Source organism: Lactuca serriola, chromosome 8, assembly GCF_051521515.1.
Source record: "Lactuca serriola cultivar US96UC23 chromosome 8, Lser_US96UC23_V15, whole genome shotgun sequence".
Taxonomy (NCBI): Eukaryota; Viridiplantae; Streptophyta; class Magnoliopsida; order Asterales; family Asteraceae; genus Lactuca; species Lactuca serriola.
This window is the reverse complement of record NC_136415.1, coordinates 27,904,590-27,929,330: the sequence shown is the minus strand read 5'-3', so window position 1 is coordinate 27,929,330 and position 24,741 is coordinate 27,904,590.

The following is a 24,741-nucleotide window of genomic DNA, read 5'->3' as shown; positions in this document are numbered from 1 at the left end:
TGAAATACACAAATCATTTCTTAAAATATAATGCGCATTTATAATTTTTAAAAGGTTTTGTTTTCAAGTTTTGTAGATAAAGGGGAAAAAATTAAAAGGAAATAGAATAAAACAATTAATTCGTTGTGTAATCGAGTTAGTATGAAATGAAAAAAAAAACAAAAAAAGAAATATAATTAGAAACAAAAAAAATTGATTTTTTATATTTGATTTAAAAAAATGATAATTTTATATTTTTTTTGTAAGATTTTTTTTGGTTAAGATGAATAAGGAGGGGATATGATGGTCATTTTGTTTGTGTTTCTTTCGGTCTAAAATTGGAAAAAATGGTTTTGAAAACTAGGAATATGAAATTTATCTATCCTAATCCGGTGATTTCCATCTTTAAAAAGAACTTGAGATTCGAATACATGATGAAAAAGAATGTTGTCAACACGGTATTTGTTGATCTCATGTATTTTGATTTTATATGAGGCAAAATAATTACATTTTAGTTTTATGTAGTGATCAAGTGTAAGGCCAACATGCACGGATGATGAAAATACACTAAGGTCACCCCTTAACGTGTGAACACCTCTCAAAACACAAAGTAGGTTTGGTGTGGAGTAAGGCTACTTACGGAGCTTCACAAATAAGAGAGAATAGACTCTCTCTCTCTCTCTCTCTCTCTCTCTCTCTCTCTCTCTCTCTCTCTCTCTCTCTCTCTCTCTCTCTCTCTCTCTCTCTGTCTGTAGGGAGGAGTCCACACGCGAGCACTGCCTCAGGATGTTGGAGTGGAGTTGTGATGAGGTGGCACTAATAGTCCAAAACTTTATCCACTTATTTTAGTTGTCAATAATTTCTCTACTTTTTCAATTAATTTCTAAAAACTATTAGAATTTTTTGATCTATTCATCACTAGGCTTGTACATGAACTAAACGTCCAATGAACTATTTGTAAACGATTCGGCGATAAATTTGTTTATTTTCATTTATTTACTAAATGAACAAACATTAACATATATTTTTTTTTTGTTTAGTTAAATGAACGAATACAAACATTTGATTTTTATGTTTTTCATTTATTATGTTACTATATACACACATACACACAATGAGAGGACTGAACGTAGAGTTTCTATGAGCTGTTTAAGTTTAACATCCAGATTTTGTACAAATATCAAAAGTGACACTGTTGAGTATGATGAATATATAAGAAGTGTTGGCAGTCAAGTTTTATTGTTTTTATTTGGATTTTTATGCTCATTTCTAATTCATATATGTTGATTTATGTTTGTTTGCTTTCGTTAGTTTATGATCGTTTATGTTTGTTTATCATCTAAACGAACTTGAACAAAACAATTTGTTAAACAAACTAATGGTGTACAGGGGTTAGCCCATACATAAAGACAATATGTCATCATTAAAAGTAGTCCGGATCAACACAGTAAGCACACATGCCGACTCTCCTTATTGGATGCAAACCAACTATGCAAACACAACGGTAAGGGTAAAACTTTCTCACCTTAAGCAATTTAACAATATTCCTAATTGACATCTATCTTACGCATCGGAGAGTAATACTAGGGTACATCCCTCAGTATCGCTTTCCAACCTAACATTTGTCTACATTTTGCAGTATGAATTCCTATTCGTGCATTAGAAGAGGATACAACCAATCTGCTATCAGACATCCGGAAGGCTACGTAGCAACACGAATGAACTTGAAAAAGAAAATTTTGTTGTTTATCAGTTCATGTTCATTAAATGAATATGAATAAATTTTTACTCATGTTCGTTCGATTGATTTAAAGCCCTACTTACAATCATAAAAAAATGCATGGTTTCTTATGTTTCACAAATTTAAGGAACTACTCAATTCATCATATTAAGATTTATGGTAGGTCTACTTTGTTATGTATATTTTATATTGTAGGCTTCCTTGGAGAGAAAAAAAAAATGAAATAGTTAGTCTCATAGTAATATTTAATAAAAATCACCATTGAATACAAGAATACACGATGACTATAAATTTAAATAAAAAATGTAATCTAGGTAATAGAAAAGTAAATATCCTTAATACCAATATTGTCGACGGAACAACTTTCATAAAATTTATAATATTTACCTTACGTTTTCATGAAAATAGTATATGATTTATACGCACGATGCAACGAGAAGCACACACGCATATAATATATATACACTTGTTGCATGTTAGTAAGTATGTATTTTAATTTTTTTTATTGAATTTATTGCAGTCATTCAATGAATAATTAAATAATTCTTACTAAACTATATTTTATGCAAATTGTTATACACTTACACTTAGAGCTGTAAACGAACTAAACGTTCAACGAATTGTTTGTAAACCGTTCGGCGGGAAGTTTGTTTATGTTTGTTTACTTAATAAATGAACGAACATGAGCACAAATTTTCGTTCGTTTAGTTAAACGAACGAACATGAATAATGGTCTCGTACGTTCAATTATGTTCGTGAACGTTTGTTTATGTTGTTTGTTTACGTTTGTTTATGTTCGTTCATATAAGTTCATTTTATCTTCATATATGTTTAATTGTGTTTGATTACAATACTATATTATATGTTCATATATGTTTGTTTATCTTTGTTCATTTATGTTCATTTGTTTATGTTCGTTCAGCATGTTCACGAACGAACATGAACAATGTAAATTGTCAAACGAACGAACATGAACAATATAATTTGTTAAACGAACGAATATGAACAAGAAAACTCGTTCGTTTATCTGTTAGTGTTCGTTCATTTATTCGGTTAACTTAAACGAACAAACACGAACAAGCTCTGTTCGTGTTCGTTCGGTTCGTTTACAACCCTACTTACACTATTTCGGCTAAAGGAAGTAGTTTTTTTTTTCTTTTTTTTTCTTCGTAACTTGTCAATCATAATCACAATTTACTTTTTATCGATTAGTAACTTGTCAATCATAATCACAATTTACTTTTTATCGATTAGTAATCCTTACATGAATTTAGTACATATTGATTTTATTTATTTTGTCCCATTTAAAAGACAATTGGACATTTTATATGGTTGAACTTCTTTATTAAATTATATATCATGAAAAATATGCATTTTTTAGACAAAAAAAATACTTGATAACTAATGAATTGCTTACGATGTATACAATAAAACAAATTTACGAAAAGATAATTTATTTAATACTTTCAGTTAGAGAGTACAATTTAGGAGACTTTATCGGTTTGTGTCGATGTGCATCCTTTGTTGACATTTTGAAGCCCCACAAGCAATGTGGCTAAATATGTTGCGCCCACGTTTGTGTTTTATCAATGATTGATTAATCCATCAAGATACTTAGGTGATGTGGAATTGTGTTAGTTCCAAGCGTCTATTTCTGCTGTATGCACACAAATAGTCAAACCTAAATACCCATAATTTTGACTTTCAATTTATTTAATTTTAGTTATGACAAATACCTATCGTCTCATCACATCAATAATAACATACTACTACCACATACCACGATAGCATCTCCACTTGCAATGTTACAAGGACCACTTATTATTATTTCAAAACCACTTAACATTAGTAATGACTTGCTTTGATTCAAGTTGGTTGCTTATTTGATAAATGAAGTGTTGGCATTTATTACTCTTTGAGTAGTTTTAGGAAGACTTTTTCTTTTTATGTTAATATTATTTTGGTTAAGTTATTTTATTAAATATATAAAATTAAAATACGTATTACTAAAAATTGCACTAAATTACATAGTATATGTGCTTTACAAAAATCACAAGTTTAGTTCTTAATTTTTTTTCTTAAGTCTCTAATGCACATAATGATTGAAATACATCTCCACCACCTACTCCCTCTTCCACCTTCCATCTTAACTTTCAGTGGGTCTAACTAAGTCCGACATGGAAGAAGCTCCGATTATAACTTTTCCATATATTAGATAATTAAATCTATTATGTTACACAAAAGTATGCACAAGTACATTGTTGCACAAACATTTACAATAAAAGTGTGCACCTCACCTTATGTTCATGTGCTTACAGATAGAGTGTTGGTGAGGAAAAGGAACTAGTCTGGTGTAATCACAAAAATGCTACTGTTACGCTAAACTTGAAGGGAAATTGTCATGTTATTTGAAGATTATACTTAGATAGAAGGTAAGGGGAATAATTGTTTTTTACATGAGGTGGATTAAAAAAAAAAAGAGATTAGATTCTTTTTAACAAGTGGTGCCCTCAACCACTTGGTTTTTGGGTTGGACTCAAATTAATAAAAGTAAACATAAAGCCCAAGTGACTATAAGTTCAAGACTCCAACAGTCCAACTTTATTCTTTAAAAAGTACTCAATTAGACAACTAGTGCTTTTTATAATGAAACTTTTAGCGAATTTAAACAAAAGGAAGATGTAATTTTAAATGATGTAAGTATTTAGTTATTATATTTATTTTTGTGTTTGATTTATCATTAATTTTTTCTAGTTTGCTAAATAAAAACGATTATGATAGGAGATTATAAGTTTTTATGCATACATTGAGTTATTAAATTTTTTACATATTTAATCACTAATATATATATATATATATATATATATATATATATATATATATATATATATATATATATATTAATTTTTTTCGTACATGTTTTACCATGAATCTTACATAATTTGTTCAAAGAATATTATTTCATAAAATACATTTATTTACATAATTTGTTAAAAAAAATGCATATTTACCTATAAATAAAGTATTTTTACTACGACGACAATTCTTCATCACCCATTTCGTTAAGAACACAAACGTCAAACCGAATACTTGGGTGTGGTGTGTTCGCATGCGATTCACGTCTGTGGTAATTAATATGGACTTAAGTATTTAATCACGTGTTACGAACATTCATGGAACGTCATTTAAGTGTGTTTTATTATTTACTTTTGATTTTTTTTACAATTTTTGTTTTTATTTTTTTTAAATTGTTTAAAAAAAACATATATATACTCGGTTTTAACGTTTTTTCGTTTTTTTTATTTTTTAGTTTTTTTTCGTTTTTTTTAATATCTATACTACATAATTGAAGATACGAATGTTTTTTTATTTTTGTTTTTATTTTGTGATTCTATAAACTAAATATTGGTTTGAATTTTTTATGTTTAACAATTATAAATTTCAAATAAGAAGAATATTAAGGATCATAATATTTTCCGTTCATACATTTTTTGAATCATATTATTTTTGGATCATGATATTTTGAATCAAATTATTTTCAATCATAATATTTTGAATCAAATCATTTTTGAATCATATGACTTTAGATCAATGATATATTCAATTAAATAAATTTTTGTTAAAAAAAATATATATCATTATATAAATTGTATCATTTAATTTTTGAATCATAAAATATATAAATAAGGATTATAAAATATTTTAGTCTTATTATTTTTAGATCATAACAAATTAAGGATCATAAAAAAGTTGAATCAAAAGTTCTTTTTTTTTAATCATAAAAAATTTGAATCATCACATTTTAGATCATATTATGTTCAACATTTTTTTTAAACTAATATTTCTTAAAGTTAAAAATAAACACTTCAAAAACTTATTTTTTAAAAAAATAGTTTTACAAAGTCTCTAGTATAATGAGTGGGACTATCTCTTAAATTTTCATGATTTTTGGAGAATTTTTTTATGGGTATATATATATATATATATATATATATATATATATATATATATATATATATATATATATATATAGACACACACACACACACTAACAGCGTACCCACGCGATGCAGCGTACGGATAATAGTTTTATTTTGGCGATTGGTTAATTTTTCCTAGACGATAAATTGTTTGGTTTCGATCTATTTCGAGCAGTTTTTGGCCGCTCTTTTTTCATATCGGTTTTTTTAATTGTGTGGAAGCACATGTATGATAGATGTGTATGTAAAACAAGCTATTTGATAATATTTTTTAAAATAAATTATTATATAAAATATGAAAAAAAAATATTTATTTGTCATTTTTGCTTAATCGAAAGAGCAACTTTTATTTGGCAATGTCCACTTTGTGGTCGATTAGTATGGAACTATGGCTAAATAGGACATAAAATTAACCAAAATATAGTATTAGATATATCAACGATTTACAATATAAAATGTTTTAATATTAAACGAATTTCATTTCACAAAACAATCAAAGTATTTGCAATAAATTTGTACATTATTATTTTTCTATTTGAATTTTTTTTTTGACGTTTCAACGGAAACCATTTTCTTTTACGTGATAAACCTTTGCATTGGCAAAGTAATTTTACCTTATAGAAAAATAAAAATTTATAGACTTATTTCTTCCTCTATATCTCATGATCTCAAGTGTATTTGAACTTTGTTCATTTAGTGACATGTTTCACTCACAACTAAAACCTAATTTCACAACCAAAATACAGAAAATAGAAAAACCAAAAGAAGAAAGAGAAAATACAATGGAATGAGAAGACTTCGGTGGTAGAATGTGGCGAAGACGATCATGGATCTTGGTGGTTTAAGGGGGCAACGACAATGGTAGATCGTTATGTTCGAAAGGTCGTAAACATATACTATAAGTGTATGAATATGATAAACTATTAATTTGACCAAAGCACTTAGTTATAGTCTTACTGGTATTTAACTGTTAATATTTATCTATAATCTAAGTCGTATTTGGCAACTAAAATTTTGCCTTCAATTTTAATTTTTTAATAAAAAAAATTATTAATATAGTTAATTATAAATAAGAAAGTCAATTTTTGCTTTCTTAAACTGTAACGACCCAAAAATCACAACTAAAAATTTCTTTAAAAACATTACTAAAATCATATTTATAAAAACTGTATCATAAGTCATAACATAATTTCTCAAGTATTAATTCAAAACATAATATCATTATCAGAGTCAAACATTCCCAGGCTAACTGACTATGGTGTGTGCACTGCAATCTTCCCGAGCTCCTCTTTTGAAAACCGAGTACCTGAAACCAAAACTGAAAACCGTAAGCACAAAGCTTAGTGAGCTCCCCCAATCTACCACATACCACACAATAACATATAAAGCACATACTTGGCCTTGCCCACTGCATCGGACCGAAGTCCGGGCTAACTGGGGCCTTGCCCCCTACATCGGACCGAAGTCCGAAGCTGATCGGGACCTCCGTCCCCTACATCGGACCGAAGTCCGAAGCTGACTGGGACCTCCGTCCCCTACATCGGACCGAAGTCCAAAGCTGACTGAACATAGCATAAACATATCCACTAGCATGAACACACATATACTACATCAGGCCGTAGCCCGGATCACATAACCCATAAATCCTGTCTGAGCCACGAAGGCATCAAACATGCTAACTACTGCATCGGATCAAATCTGGAAACTACTACTAGCTAAACGGGCCGACATTGTGGCCTTATACCCGTTCCCACTGGAAGGAAACTCACCTGAGACTGCTGAACTGATGCCGCTAATTCTCTTGACTTCTACCCGACCTCTGACTCCGAACTGCTGCTCCACTAGCTCCTCGAGCTACCAATGTCAATATAACACTTAGTCCAACTGACCTCCAAAGGTCAACTAGGTCAACTCTAGTCAAGGTCAAACTCCTGATCAAAGTCAACCTTACTCGCCGAGCCCACCTAATAACTCGCTGAGTTCATGTGCTCAGGGGTTTTTCTATTCGCGACTCGACTCGCCGAGTCAGTCCATGACTCGTCGGGTCAACTATTCCCGAGTCCTGACCTGTCCAACTCACTGAGTCTCCATCCGACTCACTGATTCGAGTTTCAACTCGAAGGGTTTGGGGGTGGTTTCGCGACCTGACTCGCCGAGTCCAAGAATAAACTCGCCAAGCCCAAGTCAATCATCAACCAACTCGTCGAGTTGTTCTTCCAACTCACCGAGTTCATGCCTAACTTCATCCGACTCGACGAGCTGTTCATCCCACTCGTCGAGTTCCTCCTCATCTTCAAGCTACTCGCCGAGTCCACTCGAAGGACTCGCCGAGTCTATTCAGTCCTTAATCCATGCAGTGGCTTTTCGAGCCAAACAGGGCTTCCAACTCATAGATCCATACTTCTAAGGCCTATCCCCCACGTAAAGTGGCAAACTTTACGTGTAGATCAAGAGATCTAGGCTTAAAACAATCCAAACTAGGGTTTAAGACAAAGAGGCTTCACTATCAACCCAAGAACAGATGCTTTATGACTTTCTGGGCCAAGATACACTCAGATCTGAAGTAGCAACTTCAGATCTAGGCTTCTAACTCGAAATAGTTCTTAAGCATGGCATAAAATCCCCAAAACACATAGCCAAGGTTGATCTATTAAACAAAAGAAGGAAGGTAACGATTTATTACCTTTAAATGCTCAGAAATGCTCCACCAACTCTGGATACAAGGCCCCCTTCTTGCTCCACAAAGACTAACTTCTCTCTCAAGCTCTAAAAGCTTCACTAAGGGCAGATCTTGCTCCAAAACGATTATGGCGGCTAGGGTTTAGTGATATGTGCTAGAGAGGCAGTAAAGGAACCCTAGGGGAGAGAATGAGACGTTTAAATAAGCTCCAAGTCCCGGATTTAGGGTTTTCCTTGCTCAGACCAGACTCGCCGAGTCACCTTGGCCGACTCGCCGAGTCGGTCGCTTACACCTCAACCCGGATCCCGCTCGGACTCGCCGAGTCCCTCCTTGGACTCGCCGAGTCTCCCCTTAAGATTGGGGTTTTCTTTCTTTACTTGGCTTTTCAAAACTTTGGGTGTTACATAAACCACTATGCCACTGTAAAAAATTTGGAACCATATATAATGAATAAATCAAGCAAGTGGCTGAAAAAAGAAAGACAATTTAAAGACAAAAATAACCCAACTTAAAAGAAATCTTGCACAAGGCTACATCTAAAAAAACACCTAATAACAACAACAAGAAGACAACTAATCCAACAATAACATGACAGTGCCTCCAGGCATCTGAAATAAAAAAATAAGGAACAAACTTTGATGCGTTAGGCTAACTGAATCAGAAGCTTCTTGTCTACAACAAACTGGGGGTTTTAAGGGTAAAATCGTCCAAAGATTTTAGTCGAGTTACCAAACAAACCAAACAAAATTAAGGCAGACCATACAAACAAATGTAATAAATTGTATTGCTATTCCTTGCCTTTAATTAAATGCAAGTGATAGAATACTATTGTCAAACAAATTGTCCCATTTAATGCATTTAACCTTTTGAAAAAAGGGTGTTGAAAAAATGATCAAATAAAACATATAGATTAAGAGTTAGAAAGTACAAAACTTACACAAAATGATCAATTCGAGGAGTATTTCTCTGTTTTAGGTTGAGGACCATTTGGGTCCGGGCGCGGAGTCGAGCCTGTGTAGCTATATATGGGTGGGACCCGTAGGCGAGGCCGCTCCGTGGTATAGTTTGGGTGGGACCCGTGGGTGAGGACCATGTAATTATGGAAATGCAGGTGGGAACTGGTAGAGACCGTTGGGTCAAGGTATTGGATCTTAGGTTTCAGGATTGAGGGTGTGGTCGGTAAGTGGTGCAGACAGATGTTTGGGCTGGGTAGCCCTATCATTTGGACTCTTCGGAACCTGGTGGCTGGGCAGGTGTGAGACTGGTATCCTCAAAGATGGTTTGGGAATCTTGATACCCCAGATTAGTAAGGGGTTGCTATGAATCAAAAAGTTTCAAGTGTAAATCCTTTGATATCGGGTTATAAGTTGGGTACCGATATGGTTCTTGGTGGGAACTTGCATTGGGAATCGCAGGTGTTTATGTGCAAGGTCTTCTCGTTTGTAGGATACGCGTTAAGGCATATGAATGGAAGGGTTCTGGGTTAAGGGATGGTTTCAATTTTGTTGGCAGATCAGGCTCTTGTGTTTTGGGTTGGTTGTATCTGTGTGGGGGTCAGGAAAGTATGGGGTTTTGGATTTCAGATGGATTTCATTATAATATTGGTCATGGCTTTCTTCAGATGGACTAGACCAGGGTGGATCCGTTCGTAAGGCTTTGGGAAGACCACATCATGCATGGAACTAGGAAGTGGTATGTCATTGGAGGCCGGTTGTGGTATAAGACTACATTTGGTCTTGTAGCATTCACTTTTAGCATTGGACTTGGTGGCGTCAAGTTTGTCGGGTTGTTATGATCGGTCGGGGCCATAAGTGGCAAGATAGCTTGGACAATTATTACAAGATGAGGCTTTCATTCAAAAATTGTGTGGGGCAACTGTGTGTGTCCTTTGAATCAGCAACCAGACAGGAAATCGGTGTTTCAGTTACTGGCAGACAAGTTGGGACCAGGGAGGTCTCGACTGCTTTTAGAAAGCAACTATGGGCATCGAGATAAGTCAAGGCGATATTAGTGATTTGGGACTCATGTGTGGAGTCATTTGGTATTCGGAAAATATGGTAAGACATTTGCATCTTGGATTCGATAATCTTAGAGTAAATGATTTGACCCTGTTGCACAACTCTCATATAAGTCTAACCGTTGCAGGTATGAGTCCTCTACTCGAAGGACGAAAGGATTATTTGAGTCTTCTGTCAAGTATAAGTGTTCTGCAACAATAATGGTCAGGGATTTCGTTTCCATTAGAAACATCAAGTCAATCAAGGGTTGGAAGCGTTATGATTAAGTTTGGACTCAAATGAGAATTTGTCCTGGTAGTGGCTCAGTGTGGGTGGTCTTTCGAGGAGTCATACCAATTCTGGATTTCAGGTTTCAGGTAAAGTATGGCTGGTTTTCTGCATGGGATTATGGATTTTTCTTCTTAGGGTTTGGAGAGTCTGCTAAGGTTGGGTTCGGTAGCCTTGGGATGGAAGTTGTATGCTCGGGGTTATGGTTGTGTTCTTCAGGCTGTCTGGCGTGCTTGGGATGGTAAGGAATGATTTCGAGGATGAAATCTAATTTAAGTGGGGGAGAGTTGTAACACCTGAAATCTTGAGGAATATTTGTTGGGAATAAATCCCCTTTTGAGGGTTGGACACGGTGTGTTGGAGGAACCAACACGGTGTGTCAAGATTTGAAGAAATGTGATTTCATTAAGGCCAACACGGCGTGTTTATGCCATAACATGGCATGTTGGCGGCTAATGGAGAAAACCTTAAATTTTAGGGTGTTGCACCCTAGATAAAGGCCTTAAATCCTCATTGATGGCCTCCTTATCAGCCTCCATTACTAAAACCCTAAAATCGATCCTTAAGTCTCTTGGTGGTGTTCTTGAGCTAATTAGAAGTTCTTGGTGCTCGTATTTTGGTCTCTGTGAAAGAAAAGGAGATCTTGAAGTTGTCTTGCTTGGTGGAAAGTTTTGGATCCAAAATCATCTTCTTTTGTGCAAGCTTTCTAGGGTATCAAGTTTAAACCTTGAATTATAGATGTTTAGATCACTTCATATTGTGCTTTGTTGTGCTTTTGGTTCCTTTTTGCGTTGATGAGAGAGTAAAGTCATTTAATGGCTTGTTATTCCAGATATGAGTTTGTATTGGACTCCTTGAGCATAAAGGTGCAAGCTTTATGAGATAATTGGTTACATGCATGCATTAAGTCACTTATTAAGTCATTTTTAAGCTTAAGAGCTTCATTTAGACATGTATGAATGTAAAATTGGCAATTTTACGTGGTTTTCCAGCTCAAGGAATTCAGATCTATGTTTTGGGGCTATGTCTTTTATGGATTAAGTGCTTATTGGTTAAGACCTTGCATTAGTAAGCTCTAGATTGAGTTTTGAACCTTTTTGGGTAGTCCCGATGGATAAAGTGGGAAACTTTATCCTTCCGGACCACATTATGGACTAGATCTGAGCTTTAGAGCTCTTGGTATCGGAGAAAACAACTTAATGTATTAAACTGTTGAAACTCGGGCAAACACGACATGTTTGCTAGCCAACACGACTAGGGATGTCAAAAAGTCTCGTGGGACCCCGTTCCTGTAGGGTCCCCGGCCCATTTGGGAGATTTTTTTTTTAAAAGTCGGGGCGGGGGAAAGGTTAACCCCCGTTTTAATTTCAGGGGCGGGGGTGGGGGTAGGCAATCCCGCCCCGAAACCCCCATGGGGTCCCCGTTAATAAATTACACATATATTTGCATATATTAATTATATAAACACAATAAATAATAACATGATTTTATGCTTCTAAAATTCATCAAAAAACATATTTTTAAGTTGTTAGTATAATATTTTTAAGATGTCATAACTTTTTTATTTTTAACATGTAAGATTATGCTATAAATAATTATTTGTTACTTAAAAATAGCTTATTTTAACCTAAATAATAACTTCTTTTAGCCCAAAAAAAGGCAGCCTGAAATCAATCGGGGGCAGGGGAACGGGGGCGGGGGCGGGGTAATAAAGGGGATTTGGGGGCGGGGGCGGGGGTGGGAAGGCTGAACATTTCGGGGGCGGGGACGAGGGAACAGGAAAATTCCGGGGGCGGGGGCGGGGGATGCACTCCCCGTCCCGTTTGCCCACGTTGACATCCCTAAACACGGCGTGTTGGCTGGGGATTTCCCGATTATTTGGATGATGGCGAAACACGGCGTGTTTGGTCAACATGGATTGTTGACATTGACTTTAACCAGAAGTTTGATCATGGTTGACCTCGGGATGTTTTGGGCCATGTTTGCGGCTTTTGGATCGTTGAATTAGGCCTTGGCTTTGGGGCCATGTTATAAAGAGGGCAAAAAAGGTTTTTATCCTTGTGTGGACACTTACTGTGAGTCAAATCCGATTATCGATGGATGATTAACTTGTGATTAATAGCTTGGGGATTCTTGTAGGCCAGCAACCAGAGATTCTTTTTGTGAGATTCGGCAATGAAAGGTAAGTTTCCTCAGTGGGTTTTGCAGGTCGAAGGCACCAATGCCGACCCATGTTTATGATATGTTAGTACGCTAGTTGTCTGCGTGACTTTTGAATGTGTTATGTAACGACCCAATTTTCACGACTAAAAACTTCTTTTAAAACATTACTAAAACCATATTTATAAAAACCGCTTCATAAGTCGTAACATAATTTCATAGTATTAATTCAAATCATAAACTTATTATCAGAGTAAAACATCCCAGGCTGACTAATCAATAGTATGTGCCATGCGATCACCCCGAGCTCTTCCCTCCGCTACCGGAAGTACCTGAAACCAAAACTGAAAACCGTAAGCACGAAGCTTAGTGAGTTCCCCAACCTACCACATACCCTGCATAAACACATACAACACATAATGGACCATGCCCGCTATTCCGGGCCTCGCTCGCTACAGCGACCCCGTGGCTCCAGGCCCCGCCCGGCTTCGAGCTCCGCTCGGATACAGATCTGTTTCACTTAGGCCTCGCCTGTCACTGGGTCTCACCTGCTAACATATAATAGCACGTAAACATATCACAACTCAGAAGCTAAACATATACTAATGGATCATGTCCTGAGGCCTCGCCTATCTTGGGCCTCGCCCTTGTCCTGCTACTGATGAGTCATGGAACCCCGTCCATGCTCCTATTGATAGTGAGATACGGGTCCTGCCCACACTCACTCTTTCCCTAACTTGGGCCTCTCCCCTGCTCTGCTGCTAATGAGATGTGGAACACCGTCCACACTCTACTATTGATGAGATACGGGACCTCGCCCACACCCACCTCCCTACCAGGCACATACAAGTATCACACAAACAACAAGTATAAACTATCATATAAACCATTCCTTGGGCACCCGCCCTCTATCATCGGACCTTGGTCCTGAATATTATACTAGCATACTGCACCTAGGGGTAACCCCCGGGTCTTCCTACTCATAACTACATGGGTTGGCATTGTGGCCGTAGACCCATTCACACAAAGGGAAACTCACCTGGTACTGCTGAACTTGCTGGTAATCCCTCTGGCCGTTTTCTGACAACTCTCTCTGAACTGTTGCTCCACTAGCTCCCTGAGCTACCAATATCAATATAACACTTATTCTAATTGTCCTCCGAAAGTCAACTAAGTCCACATTGTCCTACGAAAGTCAACTAAGTCCACTTTGGTCAAAGTCAAAGTCCTGGTCAAAGTCAACCTTCCAGGTCAACCCTACTCGCCGAGTCTGCCTACTGACTCGCCGAGTTCATACGCTCAGAATCCTTTCATTCGCGCTCGACTCGCCGAGTTATCCCCTGACTCGCCGAGTCTACCGATTTCCGAGTCTTGTCCTGACCAACTCACTGAGTCCCCACTCAACTCACTGATCCGAGTCTTAACTCGAAGGGTTTGGGGTTTCGCGACTTGACTCGCCGAGTCCAAGAACAGACTCGTCGAGTCCAAGAACATACTCGTCGAGTCCAAGGCAATCTTCAACAGACTCGTTGGGTTGTTCATCCAACTCGTCGAGTTCATCTCCATCTTCATACTACTCGCCGAGTCTACTCGAAAGACTCGCCGAGTCTATTCAGTCCTTCATATATTCAGAGGCTTTTGAGTCATGCATGGACTCCAAACTGTAGATCCACTCTTCTAAAACCTATTCCTCACGTAAAGTGGCAAACTTTACGTGTAGCTAAGGAGATCTAGGCTCAAAACACTATAAACTAGGGTTTAAGACAAAGAGGCTTTACAATAAACCCATAGACTAATGCTTTATGATTCACTAGGCCAAGATACGCTTAGATCTGAAGTAGCGACTTTAGATATGGGCTTCTAACTCAAAATTGTTCTTAAACTTGCCCTGAAATCCCCAAATCTCATGTTAAAGGTTGATCTACATGCAAAAGAGTGAAGGTAGCGACTCATTACCTTCAAATGCTTTGGCAAATCCCACAAAGTTTGGATCTACTGCCAATCCTTGAATCCCCAATGATTCCCTTCTTCCTTCAAATCACCCAAAATGGCAAGAAAGCTTGAATGTGCAACAATGGAGGCTTAGGGTTCCGTATTATGGATAAGAGAGGCTATAAGGAACCCTAAAGGAGAGAATGAGATGCTTAAATAGTGCATGAAGTCCTGAATTTTGGGTTTCCCTCTTCACACCAGACTCGTTGAGTCCTCTTTGCCGACTCACCGAGTCGGTTACTTAATCGATCCCCTGGATCCCGCTCTGACTCGTCGAGTTCCTCCCTGCACTCGACGAGTTGACCCTTTGACTTAGGGTTTTCTTTCCTTTCTTGGCCTGTCTGATTTTGAGTGTTACAACTCTCCCCCACTTAAACTAAACTTTGTCCTCGAAGTTCGCTATGGCCAACTGACCTATGATCTGCCTCCAATACTCTGTCTGGGAAACCTAACACCCGCTGACTACCTTCGCTGGCCTTCCGCCCGATCATTCTGACTAACATTAATCCTTGCGGATAATATTCTCAGGGTTAACCCTAACCCTGGCCATCCTGGAAACACAACTTACTCGACTGACAAACCTTCTGGAACTCCCCGAATACTTATGCTGGACACCCTAGGGGTTCACCCCTTTTTCCTTGTGCATTTTCTGGCCTTCCCAAGGCAACGTCTCATAACCAACTACTTCCTTTGTCACTGTGACGGCCCTATCCTTCACCAAATTCATTACTCCCACTACTTCCAATACGGGTCATTACCGCTAGTATCCACTGGACACTTCTCACTACTATAACTTAGTACTGAGCACCCCTCCCAACGAATGGTTCGGGTAATCCTTCGAGCAAAAGATTCATCCTTGCAACGGTTAGACTCAGACGAGAGTTGCGCAACAGGGTCTAACCCTTCCCTCTAAGATTATCCAACCTTATGTGATGTGCATAGCTCCCCTCGATCAACTAACTGCATTCCACCATAGTCTGCTTACCATCACTGTCACTAACTGAAAATTTCTGCTGTCCCTTATTCGCCTTCCGGATGAACCGATACCACCCTGGTCCCTAATGATCTACCAATAACTGGATTACCGGGCCCCACCGGTCTCTAGCCCCAACACAACTTCTAGTCGCTCCCAGCGACTTCCGAGGAAACTTAGGCTACCTAACACTGCCCCCTCTACTATGCCACTATGGCGCTACAAGTCCTGGGACCCTTGATCCCCTATCTTGACCCTAAGATCCTTATTAGGTCCCACCTATACTACTAGAACTCACGGGCCTCGCCCACGAGTCTCACCCGACTATACTACCGAGCAACCCTGATCTCAGGTCTCACTTATACTGCTACTCACATACGGGTCTCGCCCACGGGTCTCACCTGACCATACTATGAAGGCTAGATCCATACTATTCTCATCTACTACCCGTTCCTGATCCCCACCTTGATCACCTAGGAGATACGGGCCCTCACCCACACTCCGTTAACTAAGCTGCTAGGGAATGCTACGGGTTACCCGTAGTCTTACAACACCTTCCATACTCACTGATTGCTAGTGAATGTTACGGCTACCCCGTAGTCTTACAACACTTTCCACCTCTGGCTCGCTGACACAAAGTGCTACGACTCTCCTACCGCTCTACCATGCCCTACATACTTGATGGGTTTTGGCCATATGAACATTCCTATGTGCACATGCAAACCCTAATGCTTGGATCTAGGTTTCTCTAATTAAACATTCTTTGAATCCAAGACTTCTAATGACTAATTAGGTATAAGAACAATACAAAATCAGATCTAGAAGTTTACCTTTGAACTCTTGTTTGATCTTGTTGTCTTGGAGCTCTAGAGTCACAATTGTCACTCCTCTAATGGCTTACAAACACCAACTAGCAAGGAGGATGATTTGAGAGAGATGAGAGGGATTAGAAATCGGCCAGGGTTTCTTTGCTTTAGCAGAGGTGCCGATTTCCCTTGCCCTAGGGGTCTATTTATACTTGTAAGGCTCCTAGGGTTTCACCCTTAAACCCTAGTTGGATAATCTTTCCTTAAAGCAATCCAAATCCTTTCCAAAGATAAGCCTTGGACGAATTTGAGGCTATCCCAAGCCCTAGAATCGTCCAACCCTTATCCCTTAGGGATTTACAGCCCAAAGTGCAACTATCAAACAATTGACAGTTTATACCTTCTTATTTAATTAATCTCTTTAAGTCACCAAATTAATACTAATTAATCTATGACTTATATTAATCAAATAACAATATTATTATTCCTTATATTATTCTCATAATATATTAATAATATTTATTCTCTCATAATAAATCATCCTATCAAATTGCTATGGTGAAGGCAACCCAAAAGGACCATGCACAATCGGGTCAAATACTTGCCTAATATAGTTGCAGCCTTAGACACCATTCCAACAGTCTCCCACTTGGATAAGTCTAGTAACTATATGCACAAGTACAATTCGATTTGTAATCATAGCTCTCAAAGACGCTGTCAAACTCTGATCTAATCAATCTTGTCCTTTAGATAAGGGATCGTACAGTCCTCTGTTAGATATCATGCTGACAATTCTATGGAATAATTAGTCTAGCATTTTGGTTTCTCGATCTCTGATTTATTCGACATAGAACTTAATCGAACACATCAATTTAGTTCTGACCAGGCCCGACACATAAGTCAAATCAAATCATCGAGCGGCCGAGATATCGCTTTTACCTTCTTAGGATAAAAGTTACAGATAAACTTCGACTTATATGCATTTACTTATTCATTAATCAACTATACACAACAATGCGTTTTATAACATCAAGTTACTGATGCGTTTTCGCATTATCAATGTACAACCAATTAACAAATAACAAACCATATATCTAGGTTTTAAGACTATATGATATTATCGTCTTGCGATCACTCTTTTATATATCATATTCCATAAGGTGATTCCAGCAAGCGCGGGTTTGTTCCAATGCTCAAAACTAGTTCATAAGCACTCATGAACGTCACAACAATCGTTTGCTATGTCTAATACCATTTAGACAATCTACGCACCAATTCACGACAATCTTCATTCATATCTACTTCCAACATATGAATTATTGTGGACAATTTGAATAATTTGATTATTCTTAATAAACTCAATTATTCTAGAAGTAAAAACATGCAAAATGAAACAATAGTTAAACAATTAACATAAGACAGTAACATTACTCATAAATAAAACTCCTTTATTTAATCATCAAATGTTAATTACATTTATCTATTACACATTTCTAATACTATCTAATCTATGCTAATATCATCCTTCAGCCCAATGCTCCTAGCATGCTGCAAGTGCTTAACCCTACTCAGTCCCTTCGTAAGCGGATATGTTGGGTTATCTTCTGATGATATCCTCTTCACTACGAGTTGTCCTTCTTCTACACGATGTCTAATAAAGTGATACTTTCTGTCGATATGTCAAGATCTACCATGATCCCTTGGTTCCTTAGTCAAGGCAACCGCTCCTTCATTATCACAGAAAATATCCATGGGCTCCTTTATGGCAGATACAACTCCAAGATCTCCGATGAAGTTCTTCAACCATATCGCCTCCTTCGACGCTTCGCTCGCTGCAATGTACTCTGATTCGCACGTTGAATCAGCTACGGTTTCCTGCTTGGAACTTTTCCAAGTCACTGCTCCTCCATTCAGGGTAAAGACCCAGTCCGACTGTGAACGGTAGTTGTCCTTGTCGGTCTGAAAACTGGCGTCACTATACCCTCGCACCTTCAAGTCATCACTCCCTCCGAGAACTAAGAACCATTCCTTCGTCCTCCGAAGGTACTTAAGGATATTCTTAACCGCAATCCAATGGGCTCTGCCAGGGTTCCCTTGTGTCACAACTAGAAGTTTTGTGTCTTGTAATCACTACACTCAAGTAAAATGTAGAATCAAAAACTTAAGAGCATGCATGATGCTTACTCTATGACAACAAAATTTCAATCCAATACACCATACAAGTACTACAAATAGTCAACAAGCAATTGGAAACCCTAGAAGTTCTTGTTTAGGTCCATTTTGGACTAGGACTTCCTTATTGGACTCAATGGACCAATAAGCTTCCAATTTGACTATCATGGGATTAGAACCTTTAAATGGGCTCTAATTGGATCCACATTCATTTATTTCAACATTTTGGGCCATATTGGGCCTAGAATGAAATAAATTAAATATTATGAACCATAATTAACCTAAACTAGCCCAACAAAGTGTAAAAAAATCATATTATAATTTTTTGGGCCAAAAATCATCCAAACTAACTATAATATGGGCTTAGGGGCATTAAAGCCCAATGATCTCCTTTCCCTTCCAAATTCTTGGCCCAAAGCCCAAATCCAAGAAAAAAGGAGTTGACTTAAGCCTTGCCACCTCACTTATACCCCACATATCTCCATGCATGGACCAACATGCATCTAGGATTGTCAACTCAACTCTCTCTCTTCTCTTCTTCTTGATCTCGGCCGAAAGCACCCACACACACACACTTTCATCACTTTTCACATATCAAACACTCTCAAAAACACCTTCACCTCTCTTCACTAGATTTTCGAAGATTCAAGGGCATTTCAAGGAGATTTTTCACAAAAATCACCATCCAAGGTAAGGTTATACTTAAATCTATGATCTAGGTTCCTTGATCTATCAAACATCTCTTCTTAACTCATAAGAAATCATGATCTTGCATCCTAGAATCACCTCAAGGCCAAGATCTTCATCAAAGTGTGCTAGGGCCGAAAATCACCTCATTTTCTTCCATCTTTTCTCCAAAACCGAAACCACACCCAAAGGTGAGCTTTATACCCCCTATTTTTCGGTTTTATAAGTTTTTTTTTTTTTGGGGGGGGGGAATACAAGCAAATGTGTAGATCTATGAGTATATGTATGCTTTGTATGATTTTTATGCTTATTTACATGTTTATATGTGATTATGGTGTTGAAACTAGTCAAAAAGTCCTTAAAATCAAGATTTGCATTAGGATGTATGAAACAAGTGTTAAACATATTATTACACACAAATCATTTCTAGAGAAATAACCAAGTTGGTTAAATTGAACTCATTGGGCTAAAAATCCCATTTTTGGACTCAAAATGTTAAAAATATGAAGTTAAAGGGCCCAAAATGTCAAAATACAAATTCTGATGGATGAAATGAGTCAAAAAAGTTTCCATAAGGTATTTTTCTGGAAATATTCTCTTGGAAGGATTAAATGTGAAATTTTTAAGCATAATGGGCCAAAAATGAATTTTTCGGCCCAATAAAGCCCAATATGCGAGATTTTCAAATTAGAGGGGCTGAAACTGTGATTTTCTGTAAAACAGGGGACTACTAGTGCTCCAAGTCCATTTCAAGGGTTAAAAATGCTTTTCATATTTAAAAGGGACCAAAAATGCAAAAAATTTCTATTTTGGGCCAAAAGTGCAAAAACTGTGAAATTGAGGGTTCTAGCCGAGAAAAATTTCATTTGGTGGACTAAAACTGTTTTTCAAATAACTTTGGGCTGAAAAATAACTTTTCTACAAGTTTTGATACTAAAGTGTCAAGAAAAATAGTTTGAGGACTAAAATAGAAATTATTTTATATAAAGGGTTAAATGTGTAAATTATCCAAAAGAAAAGGGGCTGCAATAAAGAAACATCCTAATGTTTTAAAATACTAGCATCCCGACTATCGGCAAATTATAATACACCTTCAACACCAAAAATCGTTATCAAACGAATTGATTCGGTCTCGAATCAATAATGAATCCGAAATTACTAACACGACGAAACTTCAATACACACGCGGAAAATTCGGGAAGTCAATACACACGTGAGAATACACCAGACGTCGATACACCGTCTTTGGGCCCAAAAGTTTTAAATCATGTTTGTTGGGCCTAGCTAGCCCAATGGCATGATCTTTAGGCCCGAAGGAAACTCGCTTACATGTAGTTGGGTCTTACATGACCTAATTTCGTGTAAAAGGACTTTTACAGGCTTTGTGCTGTTGGACCCCAAGGGCCTTCTGGTGCTGCTAGTAAAGTCGAGAATTCACCAAATGCGAGTCGGGCTAAGGGCCCTTCGCATTCACGATAGCCTTGAACGACTTACGGAAAATATTGGGGCTTCGCACCCTCTTTTCCTCCTCGGTCGTGGGGCTACATGAAGTCTGGGTGTTTGGATTAAGTGAATAGTGCGAGCGACGCCTAAGGGATCGTTTGTATGGTTGTAAACTAGTCATTTTCATTAATGTGTGTTTATAACAATTCACAATCCATAATTAATCCAACGTCACCGGGACTCAACGAATACACCTATCGTACGAAATAACAAGATACAAATTATTTGATGCAAAGTATTAGGAAAACATCGGGTTTTCCTAGGGTTTTCAATTAATACACCTACGAGTTACATACCGAGTTTTACAAATCGCTCTTTTACATTTATAGAAACAAACAAGCATACTTACGGATCTTCACGCTTTTTGTACTAAGTTCTCTTCAGAAAATATCGGATTTTCTGGTGATTTTCAAAACAATACAAACCACTATATTTCAAACATTACTTATGAACTCACCAACATTTCATATGTTGACGTTTTTCAAAATACTTGTATTCTCAGGTAACAGGTAAACCGAAGGGAAAAATGTACTCAGTGATGTCTTGTTGTTTGTTTAACTAGTATTGAACAATCTACTTTTGAGAATGTAATGTTCTGAAACTATGTACTGAATGTAAACGCAACCAGTTGTAATATTCCAATGCTTGGTATTGTATGATGTTATGTTTCATGTATATTCATTGTGACGGTATTCAATTGAGTCACAATAGCCCTCGGACGTTTCCGCCGTCTGGTTCGGGGGTGTGACAGGTTGGTATCAGAGCTCTGTTTATAGTGAACTAGCATATCGAACCATACATTGATATGCAACTATAAACCAAAAGAGGGACTAACCTAACTCTGAACAAAACAAGTAAAATACAACAATAAAACACCTTTGCTTGCATTAGGAACAAGGAACATAACGCCGAACCAAACAAAATAATGCCAGTATCTCGGTTAATTCAAGACTGTTCTTAGTGGTACCAAGGAGTGGATGTAGCCTGATCAACTACATTCTCTCCAAAGTATAACTAACACACGTTCTGATGAGATCGTGATAGATAGGGAACCTAAAAACTATACCCCTTTATCACCAAAAAGAGAACGTCTGTTTAGTATATACCATAGTCATGGGAGTGACGATAGTTTATACTTTCCCCCAGTCGTCATGGAGGGAGATCAGCCGGGTATCCAGTTCCATCAAGTCCTAGTGGCTCACGGGATGCTTGAAGATGAACCAGAAGGGAATCCAGAGGAAGCACATGACGTCGGACCTGACGAATACATAGACACCGACTACGAATTTGGAGAGACCAACGACGACGTCGGGGAAGGTCAAGACGGGGACAAGGACCACATCCCGTCGTGTGAGAACGAGGTGCAACCAGACCACCCCGCTCCACCAGTGAACCCCCCAAGGGAGAACCGTTCCCCCGAAGCTGAGATCGTCGCACTGCGACAACAGTTATATGCTATGGAGGCTCGGGCAGTGCAAGCTGAGCATGAGAGGGATGAGGTTATTGGAGACATGACGGAGATGGCACAGTTACTGGCACAACATTTTGGCATATGACCCCGCCACTACGTAGGACGCAGATCGTCGCGGTTAGGGATAGACTTATCTTAGTAGGTCGTTAGGAACTATGCTATTCCACACTCCTTGAGATAATCGTGGAATTCAAGACTTAGGTACTCTCCTCCTCGATCGGATCGAAGCATCTTGATTTTCCTGTCAAATTGATTCTCCACTTCATTCTTGAACTCTTTGAACTTTTCAAAAGTTTCTGACTTTTGCTTGATTAAATAGATATACCCATATCTACTATAGTCATCGGTAAAAGTCACGTAGAAGCGGTTCCCATCCTTCGTGGTTGATCTAAACGGTCCACATACATCGGTATGTATTAGGTCCAATAGACCCCCGCCCCTTTCACACGTACTTGTGAAGGGTGACTTGGTCATCTTTCCAAGTAAACAAGATTCGCATGTGTCATCTTCCCTAAGGTCGAATGACTCCAACACTCCATCCTTTTGGAGTTGGGCTATGCGTTTCTTGTTGACATGTCCAAGACGACAATGCCACAAGGATGCTCTATCCATACTATTGGAAGAATCTATGTTCAAAACATTATTTCCTAAGTTATCAACAATCATAACAGTTTCATAAATTCCATTACACGGTATTGCTTCAAAATAAAAGACACCATTTAGATAAGCCAAAATAGAACCATTCTCATTATTAAAACAAAATCTAAAACCTTGTCTAAACAAACCATGAAATGAAATGATGTTTCTAGCCATTTATGGCGAATAGCAACAATTGTTCAAATCTAAACTTAAACCATTCCTAATCACTAAAGAATACACTCCAATCTTGGTCACAGGCGACGATCTTTTGTTCCCCATGATTAGATTTATTCTTCCAGCCTCCACATCCCTATTTCTTCTTAGTCCCTGCACATTAGAACAAATGTGGTAACCACAACCGGTATCAAGAACCCAAGAAATAGCATGAGATGAATCGTTAGATTTGATTGTGTATATACCTGCGAAAGACGGCTTGATCTCTCCTTCCTTGATGGCTTGCAGGTACTCTGGGCAGCTTCTCTTCCAATGTCCTATCTTGTGGCAGTGGTGGCACTCTGCCTCATTTGGGTTAGGGCAGGGTTTAGCAGGATCAACTTTGGTCCCACTAGAAGAGGCACCATCTCGGGCTTTAACCTTGCGATAGTTCTTAGACGAAGCCTTCCTCTTCTTTCCCTTTCCGTGTCCAATAGTCAAGACAGGAGCAGCGGGTGGATTGGGAGTTGGTGCAACAGACTTGTCCTTGAAGTTGCTCTCAGCGACCCTCAAGAGACCTTGGAGTTTGCTTAGGGTGACCTCCTCTTTGTTCATGTGGTAGGTCATCCTAAATTGATTGTAGCTTGGAGGCAAAGAGTGAAGCACCATGTCGATCGCCAAGTCTTCCCCAAAGTCAACATTCAACTTGCGAAGACGGTCGACATACCTTTGCATCTTTTGCAGGTGCATGGTAAGAGACTCTCCATGACCCATCTTAGCGGAAATCATGTTAGTGAAAATCTCATAACGCTCTTGTCTCGCGTTTTGGTGGTATCTCTCCAATAAGTCTTGATGCATCTCGTACGGGTACATGTCCTCATAGGACTTTTGGAATTCGGAGTTCATAGTGGCTATCATGATGCAATGTACCTTCATTGCATCTCACTCGTGAGTTTCAAAAGCGGTCATTTCAGCCGGAGTAGCGATTTTAGGGTTGATTTTCTTGAGCTTCTCATCGAGGACATACTCCTTATCCTCATAGCGAGCAATTGTGCGAATGTATCTTATCCATTCGCTAAAGTTCGTTCCATCGAAGGTGACCTTTTGACAAAGGCTCATCAATGTGAAAGAACTAGCAGCAGCGTTGTTCACGTTCGACATCTACAAATAGAAAGGACAAAGATAGATTAGAATATGAATCCCTAATTATCACCCAATAAGAAAAATTAGGGTTAGGATCCAACAACAATATTTACATTTTAGAAAAGGGATGCCGTAATCTAACATGCAAACAATTTGAAGGTAAGTGAATGACGATTCACTAATTCTCCACCATGAAAACCTAACAATAAGTTCTAAATGAATTTGAGAATTCCTAGGTTTAGATGAGATTCATTGAAACTTTTCAATGGCATGTTTAAATTTCGATATGCCCCTCTTGTTTGTGACTGGGATACCGAGGATCACAAAGCGGGTGTGAATTACCATGCAAATTCACATGGTGCCTTCATTGTAACGAT